This window comes from Monodon monoceros, unplaced genomic scaffold, assembly GCF_005190385.1.
Source record: "Monodon monoceros isolate NGI ecotype Baffin Bay Population unplaced genomic scaffold, NGI_Narwhal_1 Super_Scaffold_10, whole genome shotgun sequence".
NCBI lineage: Eukaryota > Metazoa > Chordata > Mammalia > Artiodactyla > Monodontidae > Monodon > Monodon monoceros.
Genome location: NW_021703766.1, coordinates 21,431,546 through 21,453,514, shown reverse-complemented (window position 1 = coordinate 21,453,514; position 21,969 = coordinate 21,431,546). Strand labels below are relative to the sequence as shown.

At 35.5% G+C, this 21,969-nt stretch overlaps 1 pseudogene; it reads right to left on the bottom strand.

The window, feature by feature from the left end:
• The window catches only part of LOC114902926, a 137,034-nt pseudogene extending 127,846 nt beyond the window's left edge, over positions 1-9,188 (bottom strand).
• Positions 9,189-21,969: the final 12,781 nt, after the last annotated feature.

Sequence of the window (21,969 nt, the reverse complement as noted above, 5' to 3'; positions counted from 1 at the left end):
AAAGGAAAAGGCTTCTCTTGGAAATAAAAATGGAGGAATTGCCTAGGAATCGAATCTGTAGGTGTGTTCATGTTGCAATCTACCTGAAGCGAAATATAGTCATGGGCTTATACATGAAATAATACTGAACCTCACCATTGATAGAGGTGGGGAATAATTTACAAGGCTAAATGCACATTCCATAATTCCAAAGATGTGTACACTAAACAGTATGTGGCAAAGCCTGTGTATGTCTTTACCTAAAGGCATTAAGAAGGTAAGAAGGAACTGTAAGATGAGGTTAATGCTGTTGCTGAACTACAGGCATGCATAGGAAGACTAAGAAGAATGTTGAATACAAGTGATAATACTAATTGGAAAAGTTATGAGGTTATACTACTATACATAGTGTTTGAAACAAGTGTGTGTCTACGATTTGAGATAAATGTGAACGAAGTTATCATTTATCTCTGAATAGCATTTGTATTTCTGTAATATGCATTAGCTTTGAGAGCATAGAACTTAATGATTTGAGACTAGATAGGTCAAAGTTAGATGCTTAAATCACCATACACATTTTTTTCTATCCTACATATTGTGGGATGCTGTGGGTTAAATTGTGTTCCCCCAAAATTCACATGTTGAAGTCCTAGGTCCCAGGGCCTCAAAATGTGACCTTATTGGGAGATATGGTCTTTAAAGAGATAATAAAGTTTAAATGAGGTCATTAGGATGGGCCTTAATCAAATATGACAAGTGTCCTTATAAAAAAGAGAAATTTGGACTCAAAGAGACGTATATAGAGGGAATGCCATGTGAATATAAAGGCTGCCATCTGCAAGCCAACTAGAGGGTACTGGAACAGAGATTTCCCTTAAAGTCCTTCAAAGGAACAAATCCTGCCAACACTTTGGTTTCAGACTTCTAGCCTCAAGAACTATGAGGTAATAAATTTCAGTTGTTTAAACCATCCCATTTATGGCACTTTGTTATAGCAGCCCTAGCAAACTAATACAGATTTTGGTATGGGAAGTAGAGTGCTACTGTAAGAAATAATTGGTAGAGACTGGAAGAGTTATGAGGTGCATGATAGAAAAGGCCTAGATTGACTTGAATAGACTGATGGTAGAACAATGGAAATTAAAGGTAATTCTGGAGAGACCTCAGAAAGAGGTAAGAATGACCAGAATGTTGCTAGAAATATAAATGTTAAAGTGCTTCTGGTAAGATCTCACATGCAAATGAGGAATATTTTACTGAAAACTGGAGGAAAGGCCATCCTTGTTATAAAGTGGTAGATAATTTGGCTGAATTGTGTTTTAGTGTTCTGTAGAAGGTAGAATTTGTAAGCAATGATCTTGGATATTTATCTGAGGATATTTGTAAGCAAAGTGCTAAAGATATGGCCTGATTTGTCTTTGCTGCTTATAGGAAAATATGAGAGGAGAGATGTATTGAATAGGGAATTGGTACACAAAAGGGAACTAGAACTTGAAGTTTTGGAAAATTGTCAGCTTATCCAGATAGTGTGCTCTGGAAAAAGGGACAAGGGTATGGCTGAACAAGAGTTTGCCCAGGAGAAGGCAAGTGAGTCATGGGTATAGTCAGCCACCTCAGCAGAAGCCAGGAATAGAGATAAGGTTATCAAGGAGAGCTTGTGGAAGACCTTCTTATCTAATAGCTTGGACCTCTGTGAACCACACTGGAGGGCCTACAAGGCTTTTGAAGATTTTATACCAGTAATAAACACTGCCAGCTTGGATTTATAGGGACAGAGACAAAGACAGGATGACCTGAAGGAAGGCTATCAGACTTTTGGAATTCTGTAGGCAGGAAATGGGCTGACAAATCTATCCAGCTGCAAACGTGCATTTTCTTTCAAGAAAACGGACATATAATTTGGAAGCACTTCACAGGTCAACAAGGCTACCACTGGTATCATGAGCCCAAAAGGCACAGGGCAAGAGAGTAGAGCTGCCACTCTGGTGGGCCCAGAAGACAGAGCATAGAGTCAAAGAGGATTATTCTTAAGCCTTAAAATCTAATGGAATTTGCCCCACTAGGTTTTGGACTTGCTTGGGACCCATGACCCCTTTCTTCCTTTCAATCTCTCCCTTTTGGAATGGGAATGTTTAACACATGTCTTTCCCACCATTGTATTTTTGAAGCAGATAACTTGTTGTCTAATTTCACAGGTTCACAGAAGAAGAGGTATTTTGACCCAGGGTGAATTGTACCCAGAGTCACCCATACTTGATTTAAATGATATGTAGATGAGGTTTTAGACAGAGTTGATGCTAATGGTTTAAGATAGGTGGGTGGAAGGGAGGATGCTGAGATAGGGTGAATGCATTTTGCATATAAGAAGAACATGAATTTTGGATGTCCAGAGGGCAGAGTGTTATGAGTTGAATTCTGTCCCCTGTCAAAATGTATATGATGAAGTCTTAACCTTTCATAGCTCAGAATGTGACTTCAGATACACGGTCTTTACAAAGATGTAGATACACGGTCTTTACAAAGATGATCAAGTTAACATGAGGTCATTAGGGTGGGCCCTAATCCAATATGCTTGGTTTCCTTATACCAAGGGGAAATTTGGACACAGAGACACACATACAGGGAGAACACCATGTGAACATGAAGATGGCTATCTGTAAACAAAGGAGAGATACCTGGAACAGATCTTTTTCTCATAGACCTCTGAAGAAACCAACCTTGCCAAAAGCTTGATTTCAGACTTCTAGCCTACAGAACTGTACAACAATAAATTTCTGTATTATGTTTCTCTTGTTTAAGCCACCCAGACTGTGGTACTTTGTTATGGTAGGACTAGCAAACTAATACATGAAGGGTTAATCCATATACACGTATTATTATGTTCTTATTTTATTTATTCATGTGTTTATACATTTATGTATTTGTGTCTATACATTTGCAAAAGCAATTTGAAATTTAAAAACATATCTAAAAGCATAATTATACCATGTTAATCTGCTTTACATATTCTTGGGAGTATTCTGTATATCAGATATTGTTCTAGCTGCTTAGCATACAATAGTAGATTGTTCAAACATAAGCCACTATATGCTAAAGTAAAGAGAGATCCATAATTAATACAGAAATTTGATCGTTTTAGTAATAATAAGCACTATCAAGAATATATATTGAAGAGATTGGTTCAAGATGGCAGCGTAGAAGGATGTGCGCTCACTCCCTCTTGTGAGACCACCCGAATCACAACTAACTGCTGAACAATCATCAACAGGAAAACACTGGAACTCACCAAAAATGATACCCCACATACAAAGACAAAGGAGAAACCACAATGAGACAGTAGGAGGGGGGCAATCACAATAAAATAAAATCCCATAACTGCTAGGTGGGTGACCCACAAACTGGAGAACACTTATACCACAGAACTCCATCCACTGGTGTGAAGGTTCTGAGCCCCACATCAGGCTTCCCAACCTGGGGGTCCGGCAATGGGAGGAGGAATTCCTACACAATCAGACTTTGAAGGCTAGCAGGATTTGATTGCAGGATTTTGACAGGACTGGGGGAAACAGAGACTCTACTCTTGGAGGGCACACACAAAGCAGTGTGTGCATCGGGACACAGGGGACGGGGCAGTGACCCCATAGGAGACTGAACCAGACCTACCTGCTAGTGTTGGAGGGTCTCCTGCAGAGGCAGGGGGTGGCTGTGGCTCACCGTGAGGACAAGGACACTGGCAGCAGAAATTCTGGGAAGTACTCCTTGGCATGAGCCCTCCCAGAGTCCACCATTAGCCCCACCAAAGAGCCAGGTAGACTCCAGTGTTGAGTCACCTCAGGCCAAACAACCAACAGGGAGGAAAACCAGCCCCACCCATCAGCAGACAAGCAGATTAAAGTTTTACTGAGCTCTGCCCCCGCAGAGCAACACCCAGCTCTACCCAGCAGCAGTCCCTCCCATCAGGAAACTTGCAAAAGCCTCTTAGATAGCCTCATTCACCAGAGGGCAGACAGCAGAAGCAAGAAGAACTACAATCCTGCAGCCTGTGGAACAGAAACCACATTCACTATGTACCAGATGAAGGAACAAGATAAAACCCCAGAAGAACAAGTAAATGAAGTGGAGATAAGCAACCTTCCAGAAAAAGGATTCAGAATAATATAGTGAAGATGATCCAGGACATTGGAAAAAGAATGTAGGCAAAGAGCGAGAAGATGCAAGAAATGTTTAACAGAGACGTGGAAGAATTAAAGAACAAACAAACAGAGATGAACAATACAATAACTGAGATGAAAAGTACACTAGAAGGAATCAATAGCAGAATAACTAAGGCAAAAGAACGGATAAGTGACCTGGAAGACAGAATGGTGGAATTCACTGCCGTGGAACAGAATAAAGAAAAAAGAATGAAAAGAAATGAAGACAGCCTAAGAGACCTCTGGGAAACATTAAACGCAACAACATTCACATTATAGGGGTCCCAGAAGGAGAAGAGAGAGAGAAAGGACCCAAGAAAATATTTGAAGAGATTATAGTCGAAAACTTCCCTAACATGGGAAAGGAAATAGGCACCCAAGTCCAGGAAGCGCAGAGAGTCCCAGGCAGGATAAACCCAAGGAGGAACACACTGAGACACATAGTAATCAAACTGACAAAAATTAAAGGCAAAGAAAAATTATTGAAAGCAGCAATGGAAAAATGACAAATAACATACAAGGGAACTCCCATAAGGTTAACAGCTGATTTCTCAGCAGAAACTCTACAAGCCAGAAGGGAGTGGAAAGATATATTTAAAGTGATGAAAGGGAAGAACCTACAACCAAGATTACTCTACCCGGCAAGGATCTCATTCAGATTCCACAGAGAAATCAAAAGATTTAAAGTCAAGCAAAAGCTAAGAGAATTCAGCATCACCAAACCAGCTCTAGAACAAATGCTAAAGGAACTTCTCTAAGTGGGAAACACAAGAGAAGCACCTACAAAAACAAACCCATAACAATTAAGAAAATGGTAATATGAACATACCTATTGATAATTACCTTAAACTTGAATGGATTAAGTGCTCCAACCAAAAGACACAACTCACTGAATGGATACAAAAACAAGACCCATATTTATGCCATCTACAAGAGACCCACTTCAGACCTAGGGACACATAGAGACTGAAAGTGAGGGGATCGAAAAAGGTAATCCATGCGAATGGAAATCAAAAGAAAGCTATAGTAGCAATATTCATATCAGATAAAATGACTTTAAAATAATGTTACAAGAGACAAGGAAGAACACTACATAATGATCAAGAGATCAAACCAAGAAGAAGATACAACAATTATATATACACCCAACGTAAGAGCACCTCAATACATAAGGCAACTGCTAACAGCTATAAAAGGGAAAATTGACAGTAACACAATAATAGTGGGGGACTTTAACACCTCATTTACACCAATGGACAGATCATCCAAAATGAAAATAAATAAGGAAACAGAAGCTTTAAATGACACAAAAGACCAGATAGATTTAATTATATTTTTAGGACATTCCATCCAAAAACAGCAGATTACACTTTCTTCTCAAGTGCTCACGGAACATTCTCCAGGATTGATCGCATCTTGGGTCACAAATCAAGCCTCAGTAAATTTAAGAACATTGAAATCATATCAAGCATCTTTTCTGACCACAATGCTATGAGATTAGAAATGAATTACGGGGAAAAAAACATAACAAACACAAACACATGGAGGCTAAACATTACATTACTAAATAACCAAGAGATCACTGAAGAAATCAAAGAGGAAATCAAAAAATACCTAGGGACAAATGACAATGAAAACACAATGATCCAAAACCTATGGGATGCAGCAAAAGCAGTTCTAAGAGGGAAGTTTATAGCGATACAGTCTTACCTCAGAAACAAGAAAAATCTCAAATATACAATCTGATCAAATATACAATCTAATCTACACCTAAAGGAACTAGAGAAAGGAACAAACAAAACCCAAAGTTAGTAGAGGAAAGAAATCATAAAGATCAGAGCAGAAATGAATGAAATAGAAACAAAGAAAACAATAGCAAAGATCAATAAAACTAAAAGCTGGTTCTTTGAGAAGATAAACAAAATTAATAAACCATTAGCCAGACTCATCAAGAAAAAGAGGGAGAGGACTCAAATCAATAAAATTAGAAATGAAAAAGGGGAAGTTACAACAGACACCACAGAAATACAAAGCATCCTAAGAGACTACTACAAGGAACTCTGTGCCAGTAAAATGGACAACCTGGAAGAAATGGACAAATTCTTAGAAAGGTATAACCTTCCTAGACTGAACCAGGAAGAAATAGAAAATAGGAACAGACCAATCACAAGTAATGAAATTGAAACTGTGATTAAAAATCTTCCAACAAACAAAAGTCCAGGACCAGATGGCTTCACAGGTGAATTCTATCAAACATTTAGAGAAGAGCTAACACCCATCCTTCTCAAACTCTTCCAAAAAATTGCAGATGGCTTCCTTGGTGGTGCAGTGGTTGAGAATCGGCCTACCAATGCAGGAACACAGGTTCGGGCCCTGGTCTGGGAGGATCCCACATGCTGTGGAGCAACTTAGCCCATGAGCCACAACTACTGAGCCTGCGCATCTGGAGCTTGTGCTCCACAACAAGAGAGGCCACAACAGTGAGAGGCCTGCGCACCATGATGAAGAGTGGCCTCCACTCACCACAACTAGAGAAAGCCCTCACACAGAAACGAAGACCCAACACAGCCAAAAATAAAATAAATAAATAAATAAAATTTTAAAAAGCCAATAAAAAACAAAACAACCCAATCAAAAAATGACAATGAGGTATCACCTCACACCAGTTAGAATGGGCATCATCAGAAAATCTACAAACAACAAATGCTGGAGAGGGTGTGGGGAAAAGGGAACCCTCTCCCACTGTTGGTGGGAATGTAAATTGATACAGCCACTATGGAGAACAGTATGGCGGTTCCTTAAAAAGCTAAAAGTAGAATTACCATATGACCCAGCAATCCCACTACTGGGCATATAACCAGAGAAAAGCATAATTCAAAAAGACACATGCACCCCAAAGTTCATTGCAGCACTATTTACAGTAGCCAGGACATGGAAGCAACCTAAATGTCCATCAACAGAGGAATGGATAAAGAAGATGTGGTACATATATACAATGGAATGTTACTCAGCCATAAAAAGGAACAAAATTGGGTCATTTGTTGAGATGTGGATGGATCAAGAGACTGTCATACAGAGTGAAGTAAGTCAGAAAGAGAAAAACAAATATATTAACACAGATATGTGGAAATTAGAAAAATTGCACAGATGAACCAGTTTGCAGGGCAGAAGTTGAGACACAGATGTAGAGAACAAACATATGGACACCAAGGGGGGAAAGTGGCGGAAGTGTGTTGGTGGTGTGATGAATTGAGCGATTGGGATTAACATGTATACACTAATATGTATGAAATGGATAACTAATAAGAACCTGCTGTATAAAACAATAAATAAAATAAAATTCAAAATTCCAAAATAGAAAAAAAATGATTATGAAACAATAAAGCTTTTGTAGCAGACCAATTAAAAGAAAAATGAATGTATATTAATTTTGTGAAGACTGGATGGAGTACCTCATCTTTACAAATGGTGGTTGTAAAATGTCTGTCTGAGAGGTTGACATTTGATTGGAGGCATGAAGGAAGAGTCATGGGAAAATCTGGAAGAGAATGTTCCCATCAGGACAGACAGTGCAAAGGCCCTGAATAGGGACCATCTAGGTATATTTATGAGAAACAGGAATGTCCAGTTTGGCTGAAACATGATGAATGAGAGAAACATCTGAGAGAAATAAGATTAGAGAAGTAGACAAAATGTCATAAAGAGTCTTGAGAACTGTGCCATGGTAAGTAACACCTGTGCTCTAACAAACAACCTCCTACTCACTTAATTGGCTTAATCCAAAATGAGTATTTCTCCCTCTTATTTCGAAATCTGATGAGAGTTGAGTAACTCTTGTAGGTCTCTCTTTCAAGAGGTGATTCAATGTTCCCCATTCATCCTCTACGTCCTCCTCAGAGTCCTTATTTGGATCTCCCCTTCCAGACAGCTAGTGAGATGAGTGAAAATGTGGTGTATCACACAAGATGATTTAAAGGTCAGGCCTGAAAGTGGTTACTGGAACCCAGTTATATGGCACCAACCCAATGAAAAGAAAGGCTGGAAAAGATAATCTTCCTGTGTATTCTGGAAAAAATTAATTGGATTTTCCAAGATGCTGAACTCCTGCTGACTTCCTCCACCCAAATTGATCCTGAGAGCAGGGGTCAGCAAAGTATGGTCTGCAGGCCATACCCATCTCAGAGGCCATTGTTATTCACCCATGAGCTAAGAACATGGTTTTTTTAATACTCTAAAGCGTTTTTTACAACAAACAAGAAATAAAGAAAAGACAATAAAGATGGAGAGAGAAGAAGAGGAAGAGAAGGAGAATATATGGACCACAAATACTAAAATATTTATTATCTGGTGCTTTACAGAAAAATGTTGCAGATCCATGCTCTAGAGGAAGCATAGAGCAAAAAATTTTAAGTTAGTGAGAGAACAATATGAAACCCCAGGGTGACTAGAGGGCTGTTCGAACTGATGCGTGTGTCTGTATGTCTCTGTGTGTCTGTGAATCGTTGGCTTTGGCCTGGGGTAGAAATTACATTCTTATTTCTCCATAATCATTGACATGAGACTAAATGCATCTGCCCCATACTAACTATATTAATACCAGACAAACTTTCAGACAAATACATAATATGTAAATATTATAACAAATAATCTGAATAACATAATCAATAAGCTTGATTTTATGGACATATGTAGTATTCCTAAGCTCTCAAGTTCTCAAGTTCCCTTGGAATATTAACCAAAAAATAATTTTTCCCATTTATCTTATTTTTACATATTAGGTCATTCCAAATTCAGTGTCAAAACAGCAATCATTTTATTGTTATTTTTCATGGTTCTGGAGGTTGACTGGGCTCAACTAGGTGGTTTTTACTCAGGTTATCTAAAATACCTGCAGTCAGATGGTACCTGGGTCTAGACACATAGAAAGGCTTACTCACCTTTCTGGAACTTGAGCTGGAAAGACTGAACAGCTGAAAGCTGGAACGACAGGGGGTCCATAGGCATCTCTGTCTCCATGTGATATCACCAAGTTGTGTTTCCAGCATGGAGACTCAGAGTAGCTGAATCCTTCACCTGATAGCTCAAATCTAAAGGCTTGTGTCCAGAGAGACAAAGACAGTCAAGCTGTTTTGACTTTTATACACTAACCTTGGAAGTCACACAGCATGTGCCTTCCACATCCTATTCTCCAAGGTAGTCACAAAGGCCTACCTAGGTTCTTATGAAAGGAGAGTTAAAGAATGTGTAAGCATGTTTTAAAATTACCACAATATTTTAGGCTATATAGAAGGTCAATAAATTTCAATGAACAACATACAAACTAATCTCTGAACATTAATGATAATTTATTGTTAAAAGAAAACATACGTTCATTCACCATGTTAATAAATTTAAAAAAGAATGACTATAGCTTCTTCTTGAATTATGCAGATGAAAAGTATGTGATAAAATTTATTCATTTCTGGTGAAAAAGAAAAAAAAAGCCTTGGCAAAGTAAGAATAGAACTTTCTTAATATGATGAAGATGATATATAAACGAAAAGGAAAAAAACAGAAATCAAGTTAAGTGTAATCTTAAACAGGAAAGGATTAGGAGCATTGTATCTTAAATTGGAAATGAGACAAGGGTGCCCAGTATGACATTTGTATTCAGCATTGTATCAGCAGTTAAAGAGAAATAATTTAGATGTAAGAGATTGGAAAGGACATAAAACTATCATTAGAACATATGATCATTTGCATAGAGATGCTAAAGGATATTCAGGACAAATTATAAAAATGGGAAATTTGGATAAGGTGGCTGGACATAATATAACAAAAGTGCTTAAATTTCTATCAAAGAGCAAAAAACAACCACAAAATGCAATTATAAGGCAGGATGTATCAGAGAATATCAAGTGCTTAAGAACAAATGTAACAAAACTGCAAAACCTCTGCAGGTAAAACCATAAAACTTTAGTAGATGTTTCAAAAGACGTAAATAAATGAGAAAATAATACTAAATATATGGAACTGAAGATAATATCATAAAGATGTCTGTTTAATAAAATTAACCCACAAATTCAAATAAAATTCCAATCAAAATATTGATATGGTTTTATGATGTTACTTGATAAGATGATTCCAAATGTAAATGGAGAAGTAAAGTTATGATAATAGCAGGATTCTTCTAAAGAAGGCATGAGTGGGACTGGTCAGGATCTAGTGGGATTTGTGACACCTTGGTTAGAGTTTGGATTATTTTGTTATTGTTTGTAATTATTTTGCAATGAGAAGGCATTGGTAGATTTCAAGGAACCATCTGATCATTCTGGCTGTTTTGTGGAGGAGGCAAGAGTAGAGAACAATGAAGCAGCTGAAGTTCCTAGCTATAGATGATGGTGAATTACAGAGGCAGTGATGAGAACTGGTCAGATCCGACATATGATTTGCGGGTAGGTTATCAGGATTCACTGATGTACTGTACATGAGATATGAGGGAAATAGAAGAAACAAGAATAAATTGTCAGTTTTGGTCCCAAGCAACTGGGTGAGTAATGATGCCATCCTTTGAAACAGAGAAGGTTTGGAGTGGCATAGAATTTGGAAAGGATGTGTTGGCCATAATGGGATTCCTAGTAGAGAAGAGAGTAGGCAGTTTGATATATGAGTCGGGAACATAGGGGACAAGTAGAGCATAAAGATTTAAATTTGAGAGTGTACAGAAAATAGATGATATTTAAAGAAATATAACTAGATGAGAGATCCCAGAAGGAGGAGAGAGAGAGAAGGGTAAATCTGTAGTCAGAGCCTTGAGGAGACCCCATAATTTAAAAGTCTGAGTCATCATCAGCCTTTTCCAGGAAGGACTGGCTTTTCCATTTCTTTCCTTGTTTATCATGCAGGTAGTAGGAGTTGCCAATGATATTAATCAAAATCTAGGACACACCTGGGCCCTGTGTATAAACTGGCCATTTCAATGCTGTATAGGTAGGAGGTGAGGTCCTGGCCCTTTTCTTGCACTGCCTGCCATCCTGTAAAGCATGTGTACCTGGCAGGGTTTTTCTCCAGAGAACCTGGGAGAAAGAAAAATGTAAATGACTGATTATTAAAAATCCAACCCTTTAAGGCCTAACAGCCAACATTATCTAATTCACAGTAGTTTTTATCAGGAGAATTTTACTATTAGGAAAGTCCAATCTATGAAGTTTTGAGAGGAATATGATTATTGTTTTGGTTGCTTCAAAAGATTCTCTTAAAAATTGAGTCTTCATCCAAGTTAACTTTCTCCCTTGGAGAATAATGGTCAGAAAACCGCAGATCCATTTTCAGTTTAATTTACAATTTTGTTATACTTAACGTAGTTTTAAATGGGGTGATCTGTGCTCTCAATTAGCTGTGAAAAATATTCTCCTGTCACCAAGATGATTCTTAGAATATTTTACTTTAGTTTAATATACTCTTTAATAGGATCCAAATCACAGAATGTTAAATGTGTAAACTTCGTAGAAAATGAATGAATATCATTAAAATAGAATATGCATTCACTTTAATTACATTATCTAATTTCTTTTAAACATATTTTGGGAGAGAATTATGTTCAAATTTTTCTGTGACCCCTGACTTTTCTCTGCCTTTGTCCCAGGCATGCTCATAGAAAACAGGATCTGTCCCACAATTATCTTAAGACTATAGCAAAGCTACTTTTTTTTCCTATGAATGTTGTTTAAATTACTCAGCAATCTTGATGCAGATTTTTATTTTTCTGACATCTTTTCTGCAGTTGTTTATATAAAGTATCACCAGTTCTGTGCCCTTGGATTAGTCTCTATTTTTCAGTGTCAGGTTTCTATGTAGATTTGGAAATGACAGTCTGCTTGTTCAGTTCTGCCTTTGTTGTACAGGAGGGCTTCAGAATGGTGGGAAGAGTTCCCTCCCACCCAACACACACACATACTGTAAAAATGGATTGTTCTGGGATTTCTTTTTTTTTAACATTTTATTTTATATTGGAGTATTGTTGATTTTTTAAACTTTGCTATGATATTTCTTCATAAATAATTCAGAATGTAAGGGAAGTGTGGGAGTTCCCAGAGTAAGAACACGTCCAGCTTACCTCATGTTGGTTTCCCACTTTCTCAACAAGAGACCTTGTATAGGATGCCTTTGTAACTTATGTTCAATATCTTACTGTACTGGAGTCCTTTTGCACTCAGACCTTTATCATCACCCAGGAAGCGATTATACAAGAATCTGTTCCTACTGTAGATTATGTTTAGAGTTCCTCTTAGTTATCAAACCACATTCAGCATCATTTAAAGTATGTCTTGTGGGAGGAAGAACAAGCCAGGTGTCCATCCGATGTAGCTCTACTGTCAAATTTATGGTGATCCAGAAAGCCCATTTTCTAGAAGAAAATTTTAGTTCATAAAGTGTATGTTTGATGATTATTTTGTGCTTAAACAATATAGTCTTGTAGTTCAGGGACTTTGGTTCAATTCTTCAGGTAAATGAAGGCTATGGATGATGAATAGTCTAAGGAGGAGTACATACAATTAATATGAAGTGAGACTGTTGAGAAGGTTCCCTAATAATTATAATTATTGCTGGAAATTATTGTTAGGTTCTATAATAATTTGCAACTAATGTTAAATACAGTTGTTCCTGCCATCTGCAACCTAAAACCTCCAGTTGTGGTAAAGTAGCTGAATCCTGAGGTTTGTTTTTCATGACACATGCTCTATACTTAGTGAAAAATACGGTAAATGGTCTCCATAGTTCTGTTTGCAACAGTAAGTCAGTGCCATCCTAGGCTTCATGTTTGCTGTGAATAGGTAAATGGCTAAATAAATGACTTATTTTAACACAAATATAAATGAGTTTACATACACATCTAATTAGCATGGTTAATTAAACCAAAGATTTTTCACCTTTTATCACAGCCACAACTCCATAAACTGAAGTCATTTAATTGGTGTGTGTTCCTTATTTTTCTTTTAAAAAATAAGCTTATGAAGACTTTAAAAAATATGAAGTGAAAAGAGAAAATCCTTTTATTTATAAAGGGATGGGAAGTGTTCGGGATTTTCATGACATTCTGAAGAGAGGCACTGTTGTGTGAGTAGTACTTTTATAATAAAACTTAAAAGTGTTCTAAAATTATTATTTTCCTAATCATAGGGTGGGAAATGCTCAAAGATTTCAGGATATATGCTAAGGAGTGACATTGGCGTGAATAGAACTAGTATTTGTGTTTTTATTGATTTTTAAATAAAAACTTCAATGTTCTAAAAGCATATTTAGTATGAAGCTATTCAACAGAAAAAATAAAAAGCAGAAATAAAAGTAGTAGAACTGAATCCCCCAGGGAAATCTCTATACATAAATTAGCGCACTGTCCAGAAGTTTTTATTCACTTCTCTCTTGGTCTCTCTTTCTGTCACTGTTGTCTTTATCTGACACTCTCTTGTATTCCTCTCTGATGTCCATCTGTTTGTTTCTGTATGTATCTTATCTACCACAATGCCTCTCTCTCTTGTTACTCCCCTCTCTCTTCTCTTTTAAAATGTGTGTATGTTTGTGTGTGCATATATAAATACAATTATATCATATATATTTTAGCAACTTTCATTTCCATTTAACAGTATTTCATGGACATATTTAAACTAGTATTTATAAATAAATTATCATTAAAAATTGAACTAATGTAAACTACTTTAGAAAAAATATACTTCACCATATCATACACATATAGAAAGTTGTAGAGAATATCTGGGCACCTGCATGTCACAGAGCTTTATCAAATGTAAATCTTTTCCATAGTTATTTCAGACATGATATGTAACCCCCCAAAAATGTAATTAATAGTTTCTGAATTTCCCAACCTGATATGCACAGCATTGCATCTCGTTGTAGTTTTAATAAACATTTCCCTGATCATTAGTGGAATTGAGCATCTTTTAACATATGTTATTATTCAGTTTCCATCTTCCATGGATCGCCTATTTATACAGTAGAAGTTAAATACTTACCAGTCCCAAATAAATTAAATTCATCCTTAATTAAAATTAATTTAGAATATTAGGCCAAAGACTTCAAACGCTTTGAGAGAAGGCAAAACGTTGGGCTGGTGACACAACTGCTTGAGAATATCAAACAGAGGACTAGCCTTTAACAATGTGTTATAAAGATGTGAAAGAAAAATGAAAAATATTTACTAGTTAAAGAGGCACAGCCACTGAAAAGAATATAGTCATTAGGCAATCTGTGTTAGAAGATCTTTTCTTTCCAGATTTACACACATTCTGGATCTTATAAAACATTGCCTTGGCTCTTCTCTTTTCTTTCTATTTCTATCTCTCTCTCTCTCTCTTTTTTTTTTTTTTTCCTTTTTTGGCAAGAAATTTTGTTGTAACCTTCTCACTTCCAAAAGCAAACAAACAAAACAAAAAAAAGACAGTAGTTTGTTGTTCTATAGGTCCTAAACTCAAGACTGCTTGTTGTGGATAATTGTATTTACTCATTCATATTTATTTATGTATTTATGTATTTATATTTATAGTATTTATTTATTTATTTATTGGTAGTTGAATTTACTTACCAAACAGTCTTTACCCATATTTAACCCAATAATTACATTCCACCAGTCTATTATAATGAACTCACTGATTATAAAAGACTGGTTATATTGCTTTGGCTTTACAGCACTAACCCTTTTTCAGTTCCATTCGTTGTAAATAAATTTTTCCTGTGTGTGACTTGTCTCTTCACTTTGATCATAGTGTCTTTCTTTGAATGTAAGATTTTAATTTTTTAAAATTTATTTATTTATTTATTTTTGGCTGTGTTGGGTCTTCATTTCTGTGTGAGGGCTTTCTCTAGTTGCAGCAAGCAGGGGCCACTCTTCGTTGCGGTGCGCAGGCCTCTCACTATCACGGCCTCTCCTGTTGTGGAGCACAGGCTCCAGACACGCAGGCTCAGTATTTGTGGCTCACGGGCCCAGTTGCTCCGTGGCATGTGGGATCTTCCCAGACCAGGGCTCGAACCCGTGTCCCCTGCATTAGCAGGCAGATTCTCAACCACTGCGCCACCAGGGAAGCCCTAAGATTTTAATTTTAATGAAGTTTAATTTATCATATCTACTTACATTTTGTTTGGTGTTTGTGTGAATGTGTGTGTGTGTGTGTGTGTGTGTGTGTTAAGAAATTTTTTCTGTACCATTTGGCCATATAAATATTCTCTCATACTTATGTCTAATGATTTTTTAGAAATTTGATTTTCAAAAGTAGGCATCGAATCCACTATGAAATGGTTTTGGGTAATGGATGGATTAAGGATCTAATTTTATTGTTTTATTCCATATGGACGGTCACTTTATCCCTGTGCCATTTATTGAATAATCTATCTTTCCCCACAGACTTGCAATACCAACTTGTTAGATATTGATTTTCCATACATGTAGTTCTTCTCTAGACTCTACTACTGCAGACTTCTGGATCCTCCTTTTGTGCTATTTTTTTTTAAGCCTTGAACAAAAACTATACTATGGCTTCTTAATAAATCTTGGCACAACACTGGGGAAGAATCTACAACACACAGCATCCATTTTTCTTAAAAATTTATGCCAGTGTTATTGGTCCTTTGCTGTCCCATGTAAATTTTAGTCACAACTTACCATCTTCAGGAAAATCGCTGTTGAGATTCTGATTGAAGTTATGTTCAACTATTAGGTTAATTTGGGGGAGAATTTCCATTACAATAGTGAATCCTCCCATTAATGAACTTGGTGTTTATACATTTAGTTAGTTCTTCAATGACTTTCACTAATAGTTTTGTAAATTTCTCAGTAGAATCTTGCCCAAATTTATATTTAGTAATACTTTTTAGTTTTATATTACCAATGAAAAATGTTTTTAATCAGTGTTTTCTAAGTGGTTAGCTATTAGTATATAGCAATACAATTGATCTAGATAGTGTCTATGACTGATTTAGTTTAATTTGTACAAATATCCTTTATGTAGATTCCATTAATTTCTATTTAGAAATTATATAAGATGCAAATAATTGCTTTTTTCTTTTTTCTTCTCCTGATCTTCTTCCTCTTAATTTCTTTTATATTTTATTGTGACTTTTTCTTGTTCTCTTCTGTAAAGTTCAATAAAAATTTGTTCTTCTAAAAATAGAACTACCATACGACCCAGCAATCCCACTACTTGGCATATACCCTGAGAAAACCATAATTCAAAAAGACACATGCACCCCAGTGTTCATTGCAGCACTATTTACAATAGCCAGGACATGGAAGCAACCTAATTGTCCATCAACAGATGAATTGTTAAAGAAGATGTGGCATATATATACAATGGAATATTACTCAGCCATAAAAAGAAACGGAATTGAGTTATTTGTAGTGAGGTGGATGGTCTTAGAAACTGTCATACAGAGTGAAGTAAGTCAGAAAGAGAAAAAACAAATACCATATGCTAACACATATATATGGAATCTAAAAAAAAAAAAAATTGGTTCTGATGAACCTAGGGGCAGGACAGGAATAAAGATGCAGATGTAGAGAATGGACTTGAGGACATGGGGAGGGGGAAGGGTAAGCTGGGATGAAGTTGAGAGAGTGGCATGGACATATATACACTACCAAATATAAAATAGATAGCTAGTGGGAAGCAGCCGCATAGCACAGGGAGATCAGCTTGGTGCTTTGTGTCCACCTAGAGGGTGGGATAGGGAGGGTGGGAGGGAGATGCAAGAGGGAGGCGATATGGGGATATGTGTATATGTATAGCTGATTCACTTTGTTATACAGCAGAAACTAACAGACCATTGTAAAGCAGTTATACTCCAATAAAGATGTTTAAAAAAATGTGTTCTTGACTTAATGAATAAATTTCTAGAGTTTTACCATACACATAAAATTTATGGTGGTGTTTTATATTTCTAATACATTAAGGAAATCTGTCTCTAAGAATTTGCTAAGTTTGATAAGATTTAATATGAATGATGAATTTTATTGAATGCCTCTTTTTAATAATCTGTTCTTATAGATACAATAATCTATTGTAGCTGCAGTATTTGCCGTTTTTTTTCTTTTGATTTTAGTTAATGTGATGCATTGCATCAGAATATTTTTAGATGTTTAGCCAGTCTTCCTGGGATAAACATTATATGTGCATAATTCAATATATATTTTTATATTGATGAATTTAAAGAGCTATTTTTTTCTTATTTAAAACATACTAATATGTCAATAATTTGTATTGTTCTTGTCATGGTTTTAATAACAAAGTTCTACAGCTGACATAAAAGTAGGTGGGTATCTTTCTTTTATTTGTTTCTTTTTGTTTTGTTTTCTGAAATATTTTATAGGGTGTAGGAATTACCTATTCCTTGACTGTTTTGTAGAAATTTCCTATAAGTTGTTTGAGTTTTAAGTGTGTGTGTGTTTGTATAAAAACCATATGGATATTTATTTTCAAAAATTCGTATTTTCTATTCTTTCAGAATCAATTTTGGTTATGTTAGCTGAAAGAAATACACAACCTAAAAGTTGAGAATTATGTTTTATTCATCAGGCATGTTGAGCACTTAAGCCTGGGGCACAGCACCTCAAAAAGCTCAGAGGGACTGCTCCAAAGAGGTGAGGGAGGAGCCAGGATATATAGGAGTTTTTGCAAAGACAAACCAGTTAGTTGAACATCAAAAGATTTCTGCTATTTAAAGAAAGATCCAACATCTCAAGTTAATGAATTTAGCTCTTTTCTATGTATAGGAAGATGTAAGAGTCTGGGCTTATTGAAATCATTCATTTGATATGCACCTTAACTACCTAGGGCCAGTATCCTGTTATTCTCCATCCTGAACCCACTCAGGATGCACAGTTGAGAGTGGTTGCATTGGCTGATGGCTTGTTGGCCACAACATCCTTTGTTTAAGGATATGGCAGGCGACATTTTTCACCATGGTTATATATATATATATATATTCATTTTAATAGCCATTTCATCTAAATCTTCAATTAATTGCCTGCAGCATTTTACTTAATTTTAAACTTATAACATTTCTGTTACAGTTGTAACCTCTATCCATCTCTGTATCTAAATATTTATAACTTTTATTTCTCATTTATTTGTACATTTTCTTCCTTTTTTGTCTGTTCAATCTTGCTAAAGATTTATATTTTATTTGGTCCTTGAACGAACTACTTTTTGTGTTGTTGATTTTCTGTTGTTTCTCTGTATGCTATTCATTAAACTTATAGTATTATTTTCTTTCTTATACTTTCTTCAATTATACTATTGATCTTGAATAATTTGTTGAGTTGAACACATTTATTTTCAGTCATTTTCATGTTAATAACTGAATTTAGGACTATTTATATAGCTGTGTTTACACATTTTGATACGTGATACTGTCATGTTTCTCTTTTAATACTAAATAATTTTCATTGGGTTTATTAGGAAAAATTATAAATAACTCTTCTACTGTTACTTTCTAATAAAATTGCATTGTGGTCAGAGAAGCTGATCATTTTATCAGACCGTCTTACAAGATGAGTTTAGTTAATTTTCATTTAGTGGGTCACAGAATATTTGGACTTCATTTTTTTTCTGTCTTATTTTTTCTTTTGATTTCCGTTTAAAATATCATTTAGCCTTCTGATAGGTCAATAAACTATTCAAAAGCATAATTTAGTTCTCTCTGTTGTTTTAGTTTTCTTTCTGCTTCTCATTCCTCCCCCCTTTCCCCATCCCCTTCCTCCTCCTCTGTCTTCTTTGTTGCCTTCTCAGAAACTCCCTAATTTCAGCTTCATTATTCTAGTATCTTTATATTTTAATTTAATCTTTGTATCTACAGTTTTATCACTATGTTTGGATGCACACTAAATTGTATTCACCTTCTCTCTACTCAGAGTGTAGTTTTAATTTAATCATACATGTTTTTCTTCATTTCTGAAAAAGAAAAAGTCAACTCTTCAAATATCACATCTTTTAATTTCCTCTATTCTGTTCCAGAACAATGGAATTCTTTAGGAAACTCTCAGTCTCTCTTCCATGTGCCCTTCAGTTCTGTCCTGCCTAGCAGGCTATTTCTACTTTCTTTTCAGAAATTCTGTCCTCACCTGTGTGCTATGTCGGCCTTGTTTTTGTCTTTTATTTTGATTGCTCTCTTTGGCATTCATAGGCTTTTATTTGGGTTTTCCATATCCTCCTATTATTGTTCTTTTGTAATTTCCAGTTCTATTTTTTGTCAATGTAACCTCTTCCTTCATTTCTCTGAAGACCTTGAACTTAATTGATTTTTAAATTATTTTATGTTCTATTACTTTCAATTTTTTGAGGGATTTGCTTTTTCTGCTGAGTTAATCTTTAAGATCCTTTACATTAGTATGCTTTGATTTGGGGAGGGTGGGATTGTCTTGACTGAGAATCAATTTCTGTCTGTCTGTCTCTCTCTCTCACTCCGCATTGTCTCCTAGGGGTTTGTCTATACCTCCCTCCCCCAGTCCTTTAAGGCAGCCCTACTTAAAAAAAAAAAAAAAATTATATTGGAGTATAGTTGATTTACAATGTTGTGTTAGTTTCAGGTGTACAGCAGAGTGATTCAGTTGTACATATTTTAGATCACAGTCACAATGGGATGTGATAGTCTGTCACTCTGCTGGTTATGGATTGACTGAGCTCCACTTGTGCTTCCTCCATTCTCTCGTTCTTTTCTGCATCACAGAAACCAAAACTGCAGCAAATCTCAAACAACATCAGCATCTGTCCAGGGTCAGAGATGTGCCATTCTGGCCGCTGGTCTCAAGCCATAAATCTGGCTCCAACCCGGCCATGTGTGAGTCATGTTATTCTCCCTTGCTTGATAGGAGGCAACAGTCTCTACCATGACCACCCCTGAACCAGAAACCCCCCACGTAAACTTCAGTTTTGCTTACTTACTCTCTTGCCTTTCTGTTCTAGTCTGCTCTATAGAAATGTTCATTTTGTTTTTCAATGTTTCAGTGTCCTTTCAGACTTCCCCATATACTTTACATATAATCACTATGATGTTTTTAGTGCAGGGTAGAGTGTGGGAAGCACAAAATTTGAATTTATAATCTTTTCTTGAATGAATGTATAAATGATCTTTGACATAGTAGCCTTTCTATGAGTTTATGTCATTTTTTTTTCTTTTAATATTTGAAGGAACACTTTCTACATTAAAAATAGTAAAACTTTCTTTGTCATATGTGTTTTACTTTTCTATATCTCATTTTATGTAAAGACATATGGCTTAGGTTTTTTTATTTTTAGTGATTTCATTGTCAGATTTAACAATTTAAACTTTTATGGTTTCTTGGTTTCTTGATATGCATAGAAAAACTTATCATTAGCAGAAAAAGAAAAAGAAAGAATCATCTGAGCCTTTTCCCAGTTTGTTTAAATATCTGATGCCTCTGAAATTTATTTTGATGAATGGAGTGACATAAGACTCTGACTCTCCCTGCAAAGACTTATGGGTTTACCAACTTTATTTATGAATAATCCATATTTTACCTCTCTTATTTAAAGTGCCACTTTCTCACATGCTAAGGTCACAAATACTGGTTGTATTTCAGGCTTTATTATCTTCTATTGACCTATTTGTGTCATTACCATACAGTTTTAATTGATACATTTGAAATATTTAGAAGAGCTGGTACCCTCTTCTTATTCTCTTCATCCTTTTTTTTTTTTTTTTCTTACTGGTTCTACAGACTTTGTCTTTTAGGTTAAATCTTTAGATCTAGATTCATATTTTTCATGTTTTCCCTCCAAATATTTTTTTAGGAAATTTATGGGGATATCATTACATTTACATGTCAGTGTATGAATTTAAGTTGGGTATTCTTAAAAAGATTATGCATCAAATGGTCCTTAATGTCTCTCATTCCGTAAGGGCCCTAGAAAATTCTTGATAAGTTAGCCATTCATTAGTGACTTTACCATTTTCTTTCTTGTTTTATATTTTTAGCTAGTTATTTGTGTATAAAGAAACCATTAGATTTTTTTCCACTCATTTTATAGTCAATAACATCACTTCATTCTCTTATTTAGACTTCTTTTTTTTTCATTTGATACCCATGGCTCCCCCATAATCACCTATGTAATTTCTAAATGATTATAAATGTGCCTGCTGTTTTCCAAAATGTATCACTCTTATTTAATTCTCTTTCCTAATTTTTTGTCTTGTACTTTCAAAATGGTACAAAATTATGATAATTATTATGAACAATCATATCTTTATTTTGAGTGTAATAGAAATGTTTTAATATTTCATAGTTAAGTGTGAATCCAACTACTGACTTTTGAAATTTATTAAATGCCTTCTTAATGCCTATTGAGATGGCTATATTATAAATTATACTAATATCACATCATTCTTGTGGTTTTTAATTGAACTTCAGTTGGGTGCTGTGCATTACTCTGTTACTATATAACTAAATTCAGCATGCTAGCAGGTTATTTTTTGTTTGATATTCACAAATGAGATTGGCCTGTGGTTTTCTACTTTTGTGTTATTTTTGGTAGGGGTTGGTGTTTCAGAGAATATACCTTTTAAATTATTTCTGCTTCTCTATTTAGGCATTGCTTTTAGTTTTGAAAATGGCTTTATTTAGAATGCAAAATATGCAATTGCGACCCACTGATTTGATTTCACAATGGTTCATGTAATAATTCCCCAAAAATGTAGAATATGAGGAAAGAGGAATTTGATGAACAGGAAAACTTGCTCAATTATTCATTCAACAAATTAAGTATTTTTCATGTGTTAAGCACTGTTCTAG